We start from the raw sequence: 14,511 nt of genomic DNA on the forward strand, positions 1-14,511 counted from the left end.
AAACCCAGGGAGGCAGACATTATGTCTTAAAGGTCTAGAATAATCTTCTTTGACTCCAAGTCCTATATCCTGGGCACAATTGGGCATCTGGGCTCCCAAAGTAGCAGGCAGCGTCACTCCCACAGCTCTGCCAGGTGCAGCACAGTGAGTCATGCTGGTGCCTGTGGCTTTTCCAGGACTGTGTTGCACATTGCCAGTGGCCCTGAAGTTCTGGGGTCCTGGAAGCAGCCCCACTACCTTGGCTCTACTAGACATTTCCCTGGTGGGGGCTTTCTGTGGGGGGTCCAACCCCACTTTCCTGCTCAGCATTGCTCTAGTAGATGACATCTGCAGTGCCTCTGCCCCTGTGGCAGGTCTCTGCCTGGGCCACCAGGCTTTTCCATACATCCTCTGGAATCTGGGTGGACACTGCCATGACTCCACTGCTCTCATGTTCTGCCGGCCTGCAGATTTAACACAACATGGACGGCACTAAGGTTTTGGGCCTCTACTCTCCAGGGCTGCTGCACGAACCACACTTGGGGCTGCTCCAGCTGGAGCAAGTGGGATGCAGGGAGCATGTTCCTGAGAGCAGCTACGCCTCAGGTCTGTCTTCTGGGACTACTTAGTCCTTGTAGGCCTCAGGGCCTTTGATGGGTGGGGCACCCTTCCAGACTTCTCAAATGCCTTTAGGGCATTTTTTCCATTGTCCTGGTTCTTAGCATCTGGCTGCCTCACTGCCAAGGTTATGTCATTAGCAAACAGTTTATCTGCTTCACCCTTGCACTTTTCTCCTGCTCTCTGCTTCTTTACCTCATGGCCAGGCTACAAATTTTCCAAATCTTTACACTCTGATTCCCTTTTAAATTCTGGCTTTACATCATGTCTTTGCTGCCATAACTCAGTGTAGGCTGTTACAAGTAGCCATGCAGCTTCCTGAATACTTTGCTGCTTAGAAATTTCTTTGGCCAAATGCTCTGGTTTGCAACTCTGAAGTTCCAACTTCCACAAAGTCCAATGGCACAATGCAGCCAGTTTCCTTGCTATGGTGCAGCAAGGGTGATCTTTTGTCCAATTCCCAATAAGTCCCTCATTTCTATCTGAGACCTCATCATCTGCATGGTCTTTACTGTCCACATCTCTATCAGCATTCTGCTCAGCACCACATAAGTCTCTAAGACATTCCAAACTTTCCCTCATCTTTTTCTCTTCTCCTAAGTCCTCCAAACTCCTCCAGCCTTTGCCTGTTACCCAGTTCCAAAGCCGCATCCACATTTTCAGGTATCTGTTTTGCAACACCCCGCTCCTCGGTACCAATTTTCTGTTTTAGTCCGTTTTGTGTTGCTATAACAGAATTACCTGAGACTGGGTAATTCATAAAGAAGAGAGGTTTATTTGGCTTACGAATCTGGGACAGCTGCATCTGGCATGGGCTGCTTCTACTCATGGCAGAAAAGTGGCTGGCAGCCGGCCGGTACAAGCAGATCACATGGTGAGAGGAAGCAAGAGAGCCAGAGAGGGGAGGTGTCAGGGTCCTATAAACAACAAGCTCTAGTGGGAACTAATAGGCAAGAACAGAACTCAGTCACTACTCCCCACCCCCCCCAGGGAGAGCATGAATCCATTCATGAGGGATCCGCCCCCATGACTCAATCAGTTTCCAACACTGCCACACTGGGGATCAAATTTCCACATGAGTTTTGGAGGGGACAACACATCCAAACTCCATCAATGTAATAAGTGGAGAAAAAGGCTCATTGGTTTTAGGGACTTGAAGGCCGCTTGTGATTTTAAGTCACAAGGGGAAGGGGAACAAAGCTGGTATTGAGTGGAATGAAGAATGGGAATTAAAAAAAAACAAAACAGAAATACCTTCAAAAAAGATTTTTCAAGAATTTAGCTATAAATGGAAGGAGAGAGTAGGTAAAGTAAGAATAAAGTTGTTATTTAAATGAGAAAGAATTGAGTAGTTTTAAAGCTTAAAAAACTGTCTTTTTGGGAAGGAGGTGAGAAAAAATATCCACTTGCTCGAGCTTCTGAGAAGGAAACAGAGAACCAAAATCTACTAAAACAGGAAAAGGTGGTTACATTAGGGAAGAACATCCCTGCAGCATAAGAGGAGGAAGAATGGAAGACTAAGTTGGTGCCCATGAATGTGGGCTCCTAGGGTGTGATGCGTGGTGCAGAGGGGTTCTTGTCTGAGGGCTTCTCTATGCCTGTAGAGCAGAAGGCAAACCTATTTGCTGAGAAAATTGAGGAGATATTTCCTAAGTTACAGGACTCTTTTCTACTAATCTAGAAATTATTACAGAAAAAAAAAGTTGAGATAAATGCATATGCCATATAGAGTTATTAAGAAACTAAAATTAATATCGAAAGGCCAGATGGTTCATATTTATTATATAATTAAAAATTTTCATATTTGCATAATGTTTCATAGTTTATAAACCACTTTCATCTACATTTTGTTTGAGATTCACAATAACAGTAATCTTTCTGTTTTCTCAGATCTCTTTTAGGTAACTACTTCACTTACATATACTACATGATATAAATAACAATGAAATCAACAATGACCTTCCCATTCAATGACAATCATTATTAATATTTTGCTAGATTTGCTTCTATACATTCTGTCATATGTATGTATTTCAAAGGAGAGTCCTAACTGTACATTAAATTTTGTTATCTGCTATTTTTACATTCAAATACACGTTTGTGCATATCGCACTAAGATTATTTTTCTATTTGTATTGTAATAATACAGTAATTTGGGAAGAATTAATATTTTTATAGCATTGATAATTCCCTTATAATTTTCCTATATTTATTCAGGGATTCTTTAGGCCTCTCAGTAAAGCTTAATAGGTTTCTCAATACTAAGTTTTGTGCAGAAGTTTTGAAGACCCTCTTTGTCACCAACCCCATGGTTTAAATTTCTGGTACTGATCATTTTGTTCTCATAAACCCCTCTGTTCTTATCCTATCCAACTTTTTTTTTTTTCTTTTTGTCTTTTTCCATGACCGGTAACGGGATCGCAACCCTCGGTGTCATGCCCGTACCGCACTCAACCAGTGAGCGGACCGGTCTCTATATGGGATCCGAACCCTCAGCGGGAATGCCGCCGCGCTCCCAAGTGCTGCACTCTACCAAGTGCGCCACCAGGCCGGCCCCTATCCAACTTTTTTAAAGGTATATTTATTTGAAAAATTGGGGGGTAGGTAGAATTTCTTTATTCCACTGAGGAAATGTCTCAATTTTTTTTCAGCCTATACCTCAAATGGTTATTGAACATGGTTATGACTTTTTATTTGCTTTCGTAAACAGGTGTTTTGTGAATAGTACGTCTCCCCCGCATAATACCTTCCATACTGAGAGTGAAGAATAATTCTAACTTGTAATCATCAAATTGGTTATGTAGCCATTTTCTCCACCCCTTTGGGAGATGATACCTGGATGATAGTGGTACGATGTTAATGAGGAATTACAAACTATATTGCAGTGTAAGGGAGAACAAATAATTTTGAATTCTTAGATTTATGTTTCAAATAATGACTCCTCTCTTTGGGAACTCTTATTGTTATATTAACTCATCACCAAGACAAGAAACTAAATATTTTCTCTAAAAACTTTTAGGGACCAACAAAAACCTTTAACATTCTGATGTTGAAATAGAAATAGGAGTGTGGAAGAGGAGGGAAAATTAAAGGTAATGAAAGCAGAAATGGCAAATTTGAACTTTCAGGAAGTAAAATTGAAGCAAAGATTTTATTAGACTTAGCAAGCAACCTTTATCAGATTGTGAGTTTCAGATATAGAAAAGCACACAAGCACTGTCCCCAGTGGGGCCTACTAGGATCCTGGGGCAAAACTTTCAGTTTTATTTTATTAAATTTATTTTTATTGAAACATAACTGATGATACATATTTGTGGGGTATATAGTTGAATATCAATACCTGTGTACAATGTGCAATGATCAAGTCAGGATAATTAGCATATTCATTTTTATGAAATGTAATCATTTCTTTGTGTGGAGAATATTCAACCTCTTCTCTTCTAGTCATTTGATAACATGCAGTAAATTATTAATTAAAGATGCCCTGCTTGACTGTACATCAACAGAACTTATTTTTCCTAATTAGTTGTTTTGTGCCCACTAACCCATTCCTTGATATCCCCCTTCCCATACCCTATTTTCTGGCTCTAGAAATCACAGCTATGTTCTCTCCTTCTGAAAATACAACATATTATTAGGATTGTTGTTTGTTTGTTTCTCTTTCTTTCTCATTTATTTATTTTTTTAGCTCCTACTTATGAGTAAGGACAAGTGGTATCTCGCTTTCTGTGCCTGATATTTCACTTAGCATCATATTCTCCAAGCTCATCCATGCTGCTGCAAATGACAGAATTTCATTCTTTTTTTATGGCAGAGTAGCATTGCGCTGTGTGTGTGTGTGTGTGTGTGTGTGTGTGTGTGTGTATGGGCATTTAGGTTGGTTCCACATCTTACTTATTGTAAACAGAGCTATGATAAACAGTGATAAACATTGGAGTGCATGTATCCCTTCAGCATGATGATTTCCATTCCTTAGGGTATGTACCCAGTAGTGAGATTGCTGGATCATATGGTAGTTCTACCTGTAGTTATGTATGAAAACTCGATACTGTTTTACTTAATGGCTGTGCTAGTTTAGAGACCCACAAACAGTATGGAAGTGTCCCCATTTCTCTGCATCCCCACCAGTATTTGTTATTCCCAGTTATTTGATGACTCAGTCTCATTTGATTCTCAGTCTAACTGGGATGAGATGATATCTCAATGTAGTTTTGATTTGCATTAATCTGATAGTGATAGTGAGCATTTTTTCATGTACCTGTTGCCTATTTGTACGTGTTCTTTTGAGAAATGTCTATTCAGCTCCTTTGCCCATTTTTAAATAGGATTTTGTTTTATTTGCTTATTTAATTTATTTTTATTGATGATACATAGTCAGTTCCTTGTATATTCTGGATATTAATCCCTTGTTGGATATGTACTTGCAAATAATTTTTCCCATTCTATAGGGTGTCTTTTCACTCTGCTGATTGTTTCTTTTGCTGTGCGTAAGGTTTGTAGTTTGATATAATCTTGTTTATTTTTTCTATGGTTGTCTGAGCTTTTGAGGTCTTATTCATAAAGTCATTTCCCAGTTCTTTATCCTGAAGTGTTTCCCCTGTGTTTTCTTCTAGGGGTTTTATAGTTTCAGGTCTTATCCTTAAGTCTTTGATCCACTTTGAGTTGGTTTTGGTATAGGTCAAGAGGTAAGGGTCTAGTTTCATTCTTCTACACATGGATATCTAGTATTCTCAGCATCATTTGTTGAAGAGGCTGTCCTTTCCCCAATGAATGTTATTGGCACCTTTGCTGAAGATCAATTGGCTGTAAGAACCTGGATTGATTTCTGGGATTTCTATTCTGTTCCATTGGCCAATATGTCTGTTTTTATACCAGTACCATACTGTTTTGATTACTATAGCCTTGTACTACAATTTGAAGTCAGGTAGTGTTGTGCCTCTGGCCTTATTTATTTTGTTCAGTTTCACTTTGGTTATTCAGGGCCTTTTGTTGTTCCATAAATATGTTAGGATTGTTTTTCTATTTCTGTGAAGAATGTCATTGGTATTTTGAATGAATCTGTAGACTGCTTTGGGTAGTGTGGATATTTTCACAACATTAATTCTTCCAATCCATGAACATAAAATGTCTTTCCATCTTTTGGTGACTTTCATTTCTTTTATCGGTGTTTTGTAGTTCTCATTGTAGCAATCTTTCATTTCCTTGGTTAAATTTATTCCTAGGTATTTTATTTTTTTAGTAACTGTTTTAAGTGATCTTGCCTTCATGATTTCTTTTTCTGCTTGTTTGTTGTTGGAGTATAAAAATGAAACTGATTTTTGTATGTTGATTTCATATCCTGCAACTTTACTGAATTTATCAGCTCTAGGAAATTTTTGATAGAGTCTTTAGGTTTTATTATATATATATAGGATCATGTCATCTGAAAACAGGAGACAGTTTGACTTTATCTTTTCTAATCTGGATGCCCTTTATTTCTCTCTCTTGACTGAATATTCTGGCTAATACTTCCAATACTAAGTTGAATAGGAGTGGTGAGAGTGGCATCCTTGTTTTGTTCCTGTTCTTAAAGGAAAACCTTTCAGCTTTTTCTCATTTGGGATGATGTTAGTGGTGTGTTTGTCATATATGGTTTTTACTGTGTTGCAATACTTTCCTTCTATGCCTAATTTGTTGAGATTCTATCATGGAGAAATGTTGAATTTTGTCAAAGGGTTTTTCTACATGTATTGAGATGACTACATAGTGTTTGCTCTTGATTTTGTTGATGTGATGTATCCATTTATTGATTTATGTGTTGATCCATCTTGCATCCCTGGGATGATTCTGACTTGATTATGGTGTATAATCTTTTTGATATGCTGTTGAATTCTGCTTGCTAGTATTTTGTTGAGAATTTTTGCATCTATGTTCATCAAGGATAATGGCCTGTAGTTTCCTTTTTTTGTTGTGTCTTTGTCTGATTTCGGTATCAGGGTGATAATGGCCTCATAGAATGAGTTTGGGAGAATGGCCTCTGATTCAATTTTTTGGAATAGTTTGAAAAGTATTAGTATTAATTCTTATTTAATTGTTTGGTAGTAACTGGCAGTAAAACCACCCAGTTCTGGGCTCTTCTTTTTTGGGAGACTGCTGATTACTGCTTCAATCTCATTGATTGCTATTGGTCAGTTTAGATTTTCTGTTTCTTGTTGGTTCAGTCTTGGTAGTTTGTATGTGTCCAAACATTTATCCATTTCCCCACTAATTTCAAATTTGTTGGTGTATTGTTCATAATATTTCCTGAAGTTTCTTTGTATTTCTGTGATACCGGTTGTAATGTATTGTTTTTCATTTCTGATTTTTGTTATGTGGGTCTTCTCTCTTCTTTTTTTAGTTAGTCTAGGTAATAGTTTGGCTATATTTTTATCTTATCAAAAAACCAAATTTTTGTTCTGTTGATCTTTTGTATCTGTTTTTGGTCTCTATTTCATTTATTAGTGTAGTCTCCATGTGGTTACTTTAACTGTATTCAATGTCAGAGTTGTCCATGATTGTCCCTGTGCTAGCCACTGGGGCACTCAGTGGTTCGTTGCTAAAGTGAGTGACACTGTGTTGTGTCATTAAGGTCATGGGCAAGATCTTGAGCCCTTGGGAGAAGTACCAGTGTGCTCTGTCACTCCTTGGCTGAGGTGGGTGACCCTGGCAGACTTGTGGGCACCCTGACTAGTGTCACATGACCTTGATATGTGCAGTGGGATGTACTAAAGCTCCTTAACTAGAATGAATGACACTGGGTGGGGTTTTTCTTTTCTCTCTCTTGTAGGCAGAGACTCCTTCTCTGTCCTTCCTTCTCCAAATCAGGGGATGGGGTGATGGTGTCTGGGAATTTTCTTTCATACTTTATTTGACTATCCTGAGTTTCTTCACTTACTAGTTTTGTGCATCTCTCTTTCTGGGTCAATGCAGTCACTGTGAGCTACATAAGTAGGTCCCACCCCTGGGTGTACAGCTGCAGTGGCAGCAAAAATTCCCCTGTTGGTTGGGCTGCCAGCTGAAGGGGCTGTGCTTCCTCACGTCTTTCCACTTTCCTCCTACCTGGTACAACACAGGAACATCTGGATCTGGGCAAGGTGGAGCTGGTGGCTCCTGCGTTGGGTGTGGGCAAGGAGCATGATGGACTGCCATGCAGGGAGACAGGCTGCAGCATCAGTCCTCTGGGGCCAGGCAATGGTGGTGGCAGCAGTGGCAATGGTTGTGGTGGCCTAGAACATGAGCAAGAGGAATATTGCCACTATGAATTGTTTACAGCTGAGCAGATTCTTTTTGCCTCAAGGGAAAATTTCTCCTGTGCTGATCCTGGTTTCAGATACATGGTGGCTGAGGCTGTGTGCCTCCTTCTCTTCTCTATGCCACCATCCTGGGCTTTTGTGCTCCACAGGGATCTCGTCAGTCTTCTGCTGCACTCCCACACTCTCCCACTAATGCTCTTATCAATATTTAGCTCTGTTTATTGTTCTGAAATTTTTCTGTGGGAGGAATGCATTCTAGGCACCTCTAGTCTGTCATCTTGCCCTGCCACTTCCAAGCATATCAGTATGATTTTAAATTCTCAGATATTAGTGTATGACAGAGTTTGGATATGTTGTCCCCGCCATAACTCATGGAAATCTGATCCCCAATGTGGCAGTGCTGGGAGCTTTTTGAGTTATGGGAGCTGATCCCTCATGAATGGATTAATGCTCTCCCTGGGGGAGGGATGCTTGAGTGAGATCTTGCTCTATTAGTTCCCACGAGTTGTTTAAAAGACCCGGGCACCTCCCTTCTCTCTCTCTCTTGCTTCCTTTCACCATGTGATCTGCTTGAGCCCACTGGCTGCCTGCTGCTTTCTGCCATGAGTAGAAGCAGCCTGAGGCCTGTGCCAGATTCAACTGTCCCAGAATCATAAGCCAAATAAACCTCTATTCTTATGTTACCCAGTCTCAGGTGTTGTTATAGCAACACAAAATGGACCAATGCAGTGTATTTTCATTGTTTGTTCTTCCTTCTTCCTTCATAGCTCTGATAAATAAGTGGTGAACACCATCTCTCTTTCTGTCTCTCTTTGACATGGCATCTGTATTTTCCATGTATTCCATCGCTCTGTGCATATCTAAAAGAACATGTGAACTAATGTACATTTCAGAAATTAACATTTTTTGTTGTAGTGGTGGTTAACAAGAGTTACTATTCTTTTCGAAATTTCTGGAAAATCACTGACTCAAGAGATTTTTAAAAATCTATACTAAAACTTATTAATATTTTTTCTACTTTAATTTTTTTACTGACTTCATAAATTATAACTTAATTGGAGCAGTAATAAATGAATTATGAAAGCCGAGAAATTAAGTGAGATAAAACCCCATCTGATATGAGAACAATCAGCTCTAAACAAAAAACAAGTCAAAACCCATAGGTACTAACATTACCTTCTATTAACAGTCTCCTAAAATAAGAGTTTCAAGTTAGGATACTTTCTAGAATATATTCATGTTGCAACAGAAAGGTAAGAGTGTCTATAGTTTTTAGGTGGGAACTACCTCCTAGAAATGCTTCTTGATGGAGAAAGGGAGAAAAACTTTTGGATTTGCCTTTGTGAAAATTGATAATACAATATGTGTGATAGCTGCCTTCAAGAGGGGGGCACATCAAGGGATATGGGAGTATACTAAAGTTACTCTTCCTTTATGGCAGGAGTGCTCGTATGTTCTATGTGTGATCCTCACACATATTCAGATGTCAACTTCAATTTTTTATCCTGAAATGTAGATGTACTTATATTGCTCCATCCATATTAACTTCTCAGTATTTTCTGTGGTTATTCAGAAAGGCAACGTAAAGGGCCGGCCCGGTGGCGCACTGGATAAGTGCGCCGCTTGGGAAGCGCGGCGGCGCTCCCGCCCGAGGGTTCGGATCCCACATACAGACCAGTTCCCGCTCACTGGCTGAGCGAGGTGCGGGAGCAACACTGAGGGTTGCAATCCCGTTGCCGGTCCCCGGTCCGGTACAGGGGCAACACTGAGGGTTGCGATCCATTGCCGGACATGGAAAAAAACAAAAAAAAAAAGAAAGGCAACGTAAAGATTAGTGCACAGTGTGTAGTCATAGAATAACATTAATTCATTCAAGTGCTCATTTATTTGAATAATTCAGTAAACATTTATTGATAGCTCTTATGTGTTGTATGCACTAAGGTCCTAAAAATGTGAAAGTAAATAGCCCTCCCCTTTAAGAAGATTACAATCTATAATAGAAATAGGAATACACATGTATAAATTAAAGTTTCAGGCAATAGATGCTATAGTAACTATATGGACGAAGTCCTTTCAGATTTCAGAGGAAGGTAAAAATTATTCTGACTAGAAGATACAGGCCTTCTTGAAGATGAAACAAGTTCATTCTATAAGTGAGTATAGACTTGCCATGTGAAAGAGAAATGAGTGGCATTTCAAACAGAGTATATCATGCTATCTTCAGTTTCGCCAATGACTAGCATAGTGAAGAATAACATTGGCTGAAGTTTAGTGTCTGTGTGTCACAAAGGAAGAAAAATGACTGAAATGATAGCTTGGGAATATTGTTTGTGGATTTAAGGAATTTTGGTTTTATTCTGTATGTGGTAAGGAGTCAACAACAGGTTTTTGATCAGAAAGCAACATGATCAGATGTTTGTCTTTGGAAAATAATTTAGGTAGCAATGTTGGGGGGTTGATTTGAATAGAAAGAGACAGTAACACCAAGGCCAGTTTTAAAGGCAGCTGCAAAATCCCCTGTGAGATATAATGGGTTAATCAGTTAAATCCTTGGTGGGAAGGAAGTTACAGAGGAGGATACTGAAAGAAAGTGCCACTCATTCAATAGCTAAGAAGGCCACTTCCCAATTTCCCTTTGAAGGATGGAAAGTAGAACATAGCTTTTGATTCTTTTAGCCTGAATGTGATTTGGAACAATACACCAAATACAGATAAACCTTTGTATAAAGTTGATGATAAAGGGAAGAAGAAAAATGGGAAGTAATTTAAACAAAAAGGGAAGAGGGCATTAGAAGATTTGTGTGTTTGTTTGCTCCTTTAATAAAGATGCTGGCTCATCTATAGACAGGTTGAACTTGAGTTTCATCTGTATTGTAGCCACATGGCTGATGTAAAGTTTAGGTGTGAGGTGGATTATGTCTTTTTGAGGTTGTTTCAAGAAGCCACCTAATACAAAGAATGTTTATATTTTAAACTTTAGTAGTGAGAAATTTCCAGTTAACATAACAGGAGCATTTTCAGGAGTATAAAATCTTATTCATACTTTATCACTGAATTTTTCCATAGGCAGAAATATCTATAGCAGTCGATTCCCACCTTCCTTGAGTCTTGACGGTTGTTGAACAGGAGGGGTGCTTAAGCACAAAAGCAAAATGATGAATTTACATACATCAAATTTGTTTTCTAAGAGTGGAGTTTGCTAACACTTTCATGGCTTCACCTATTCTTGAGTGAGTTGCAACTGTGCTGAGCCAGGAGAAAAAGACCAGTCAAATGAGCTTTACTGTTGAAATGCAGGAGGATAATGGCAGAACTAATGTGTGACAAGCCTGCCATGGCATAATTAAATGCTATTAATTATTTTTCCTATTCAAGATGTTTGGGTACTATCAACACACACACATGCCTAGATAAATCCTACTGAAAAACATACAAGCTTTTCAACTCAAGGTACTACTTAATTTCTTATATTATTTACCAGGGGAAGATATAAAAATAAATTTGTTTTTAAATGCTCAGGGAAGTAATTTAAACATGTGGATATCAAGCTACTACTTTTAGATGTATTCTATTCTTACTTCTATCCATTCATCTCATTCTAGCTCTTCCCTTGTGTTATGAAGTCTTGCTGGGAAAAACACCATTCCTGTTACTGAGTACAGATGCACCAAATGCCTGTAACTACACATTTGACCCTCATGATTGTCTAATTTCACTCTGCCTATACTGTAAATTCCTCCAGTTTCAGGCTTTCTTTACATCTCCAGATGTATATGGTAAGAACTCAATATGTGTTTAAAGATAGTAGATTCTTCAGTATTGCTTTTTCAGGGATATTTTATTTGAAAGTGAAACATGTCAATTTTTATTTAATATATTTTCACTTTATTGCAGAATCTGAGAAAAACCTTTAGATACTCAACTATGTTTGAGTGGTTTTTATTATATATAATTGAGGAATTGGACTTTGGGTAGTGTAGGGCTTTTTCCCATATAGTGAAATACTTGATGGCTGACAATTTTGCTTTGTTAGGTTCTACAGTCAAGCTTTCTCTCAACCGCCTGTAATAGGACCTGGCACACAGAGTTCTAACTCTTAATGTTATTTCTTGCATCATTTTGCACCTTTTAAAATTTCCTCAATGACTCAAATCCTTGGCCTTTGAAATGTGTTTTGTTAACAGGAAAGATGTAAACAGCTCATTTAACTTGACCTTCAAATGTTCCTTCCTCTCTCATTCTTTTGGTGTGAACATAGCACAGCCTGTTAGTATCAGCTATAGTTGTGAAGTGGCATTCACCTTCCCCCAGCTCTTCCCCTTCATGATGCCAGTCATGCTTCATCAATACTGACAAGCAATTATTAGTCTTTGTTTCCTTTACACTGTATATTGGCAAAACAATCATTGAAAGGAATTATAGAGGTAGAAACCATTATCTTTGCACCATTGTAGTAACACAGCTTTTCGGCTAGCTGAGAATATCCATTAGTTTTGTCCTCGTATCTAAGAATGATTTCTTCTTTGCTTTGTATTGTTCTGGGAGTTGAGTATTTCACCAACTTCTGCCACATTAGGGATGGATACTTTTATTTCTTCAATAGCTGATATCTTTTTCCTATCGGCCTTTGTTCCATGCTTAAAGGCATTCTTGGTACATTTCAATTCCAGTTGCATTAGCTGTAATTTCAGTGCTTTAAAAAAGCCTATTTGATTCTCAAGAGCTTTTTTCATCTTTTTTATTGGTCTGACCTCAGTCTGCTAGGCAAATTCATCCTGAGGTACATTCATATAGTCCGTACATGTATACAGATAGAACAAAAACACTTAGCTAGGTGCTTTACTCAAATTATAGCTAAGAGACTTTGCCTTTGAAGTTTTGGATTATATCAGACTTTGAAAGTAGGGCAGGTTTTGCTTAGTAAAATTATTCTTTCAAATTTTATCATAGACTCTCAAGAGTTGTAATTTCTTAAAAGTTTTACCTTGTGGAAATAAATGAAGACCACCCAAATGAGAACAAGCAAAGGCTAGTTATTCAGAGCTTATTATCTCAAGGGAGACTGCCACTATCGTTTGTGCTTGGCAGAGACTCAAAGACAGTCAGGGGATAGAAAAGCTTTATAGCAATAGAGAAGAAAGGCTTTGGGTCTGCCCTGATTGGAGGTGTTGGCATGGAGAAGCTGCAGGCTACCTAGAAGCCATGCATTATATGTAATTGTTGAGGAACATTTTTTGGTTTCCTCTGGTTGTTTCTTAGTTGGGAGTATGGCGAAAAATTGAGAAGCTGGCAGTTATTGACCAAGTTCTAATCATTTTGGGCCAATTGCTGCAGTGATTGTAGTGTGGCTTCTTGGATTGGTTACTGCATAGGTTGTGGGTTAGTTCTATTGCCAAGATTTTTTTTTTTAATCTCAGAATTAATCAATAACAATGCTTTATACTCTGCTAAAAAGTGACTAGTGACTATTTGTATGTAATGAATTGGGTTGAATCTATTTATGCATTTTTTTAAACTATTGCCATAATGAGTTTGTGAAAAAACAAAAAGTACCTGACTAGGAAAATACATTTTATGGCTGGCTCCAGTGAAGGGGTTTTATTTATTTTAATTGTAGATTTGTAGTCTACATGACCTTGAAAAAGTCACTCGGTCTCTCCACAATGTGTTTTATTAACTAGATTGTAGAATCTATGATCATGTTATTCTTGTGCTCTCAGACTTTAAAATTGTTAGATCATTATAGTTTCATAGAAATGGAAGTAAGAAAAAAAATACGCAACTAAAAGTCATAAGGATCTCAAGATGGAGTAGAATTTTCAGAGAAGTGATGAAGCTAAGTAGTTTGCAGACAGGTAATCAGCACAGGGACCCTATGTGGAGGAGCATCTCTATGGACCATGAGACAATGGTTCGAATAAGCAGAAGCTGCAAAGGATTTGCTTCTGGCTATCACTCAGATGTGCAGACAGAATATCATTCTTTTTTGAGAGTGAAGGGCACCCAAGTTTGGAGGGTTCTCTGTGAGAAATGGAGACAGTGATTACCAAGGAGAAAAACTGCCTGTTATACAGGGTCTTGCATTTCTTTTTTTGTCCTGCTTGATATAAAGGTAAATTCAAAATCATTACATAAATCTTTCTTCAGTTCCTTAATCATAGCTTAGGTATATGTCTTGATTAATGTGTTTCTAAGGATTGTCTGAACCCCTAGCCTGCTCTGAACTTCTTATCCCCATCTTATTCTCTTAGATAACTAATTACATTACACTATTGCAAAATATCAGAAAGTATCAATAAAGATTTTTTAAAAAATCAAAATGATAGCCATTGTGTTTATCATTTTGAGTTATACTTTGTAGATATACAGGTATAGAAAATTGTCATAAGTAATTAGTCAATATTTTAAAAGGGTGAAAAATCTATTATACAAAATTATGTTTTCTACTGGAAAAATTTTATTCGCAAAAGAATTAAATTTGGCATGGATTTATGTATATTATGTAAATTCATAACTGATGTTTTAGCACAGGCATTAAAATCTGCATTCGGAGCATTAAAAATATAATTGTACATGTTTGCAAGTATGTATATTTCCCATTGGCAAATTTATATGAACTCTATTGAGTGGATAGTGATAAACA

The 14,511-nt window shown here is 38.1% G+C and overlaps 1 pseudogene; it reads right to left on the reverse strand.

The window, feature by feature from the left end:
• Positions 1 to 12,544, reverse strand: part of LOC103590470 — a 40,966-nt pseudogene extending 28,422 nt beyond the window's left edge.
• Positions 12,545 to 14,511: the final 1,967 nt, after the last annotated feature.

Source organism: Galeopterus variegatus, unplaced genomic scaffold, assembly GCF_000696425.1.
Source record: "Galeopterus variegatus unplaced genomic scaffold, G_variegatus-3.0.2 Scaffold49, whole genome shotgun sequence".
NCBI lineage: Eukaryota > Metazoa > Chordata > Mammalia > Dermoptera > Cynocephalidae > Galeopterus > Galeopterus variegatus.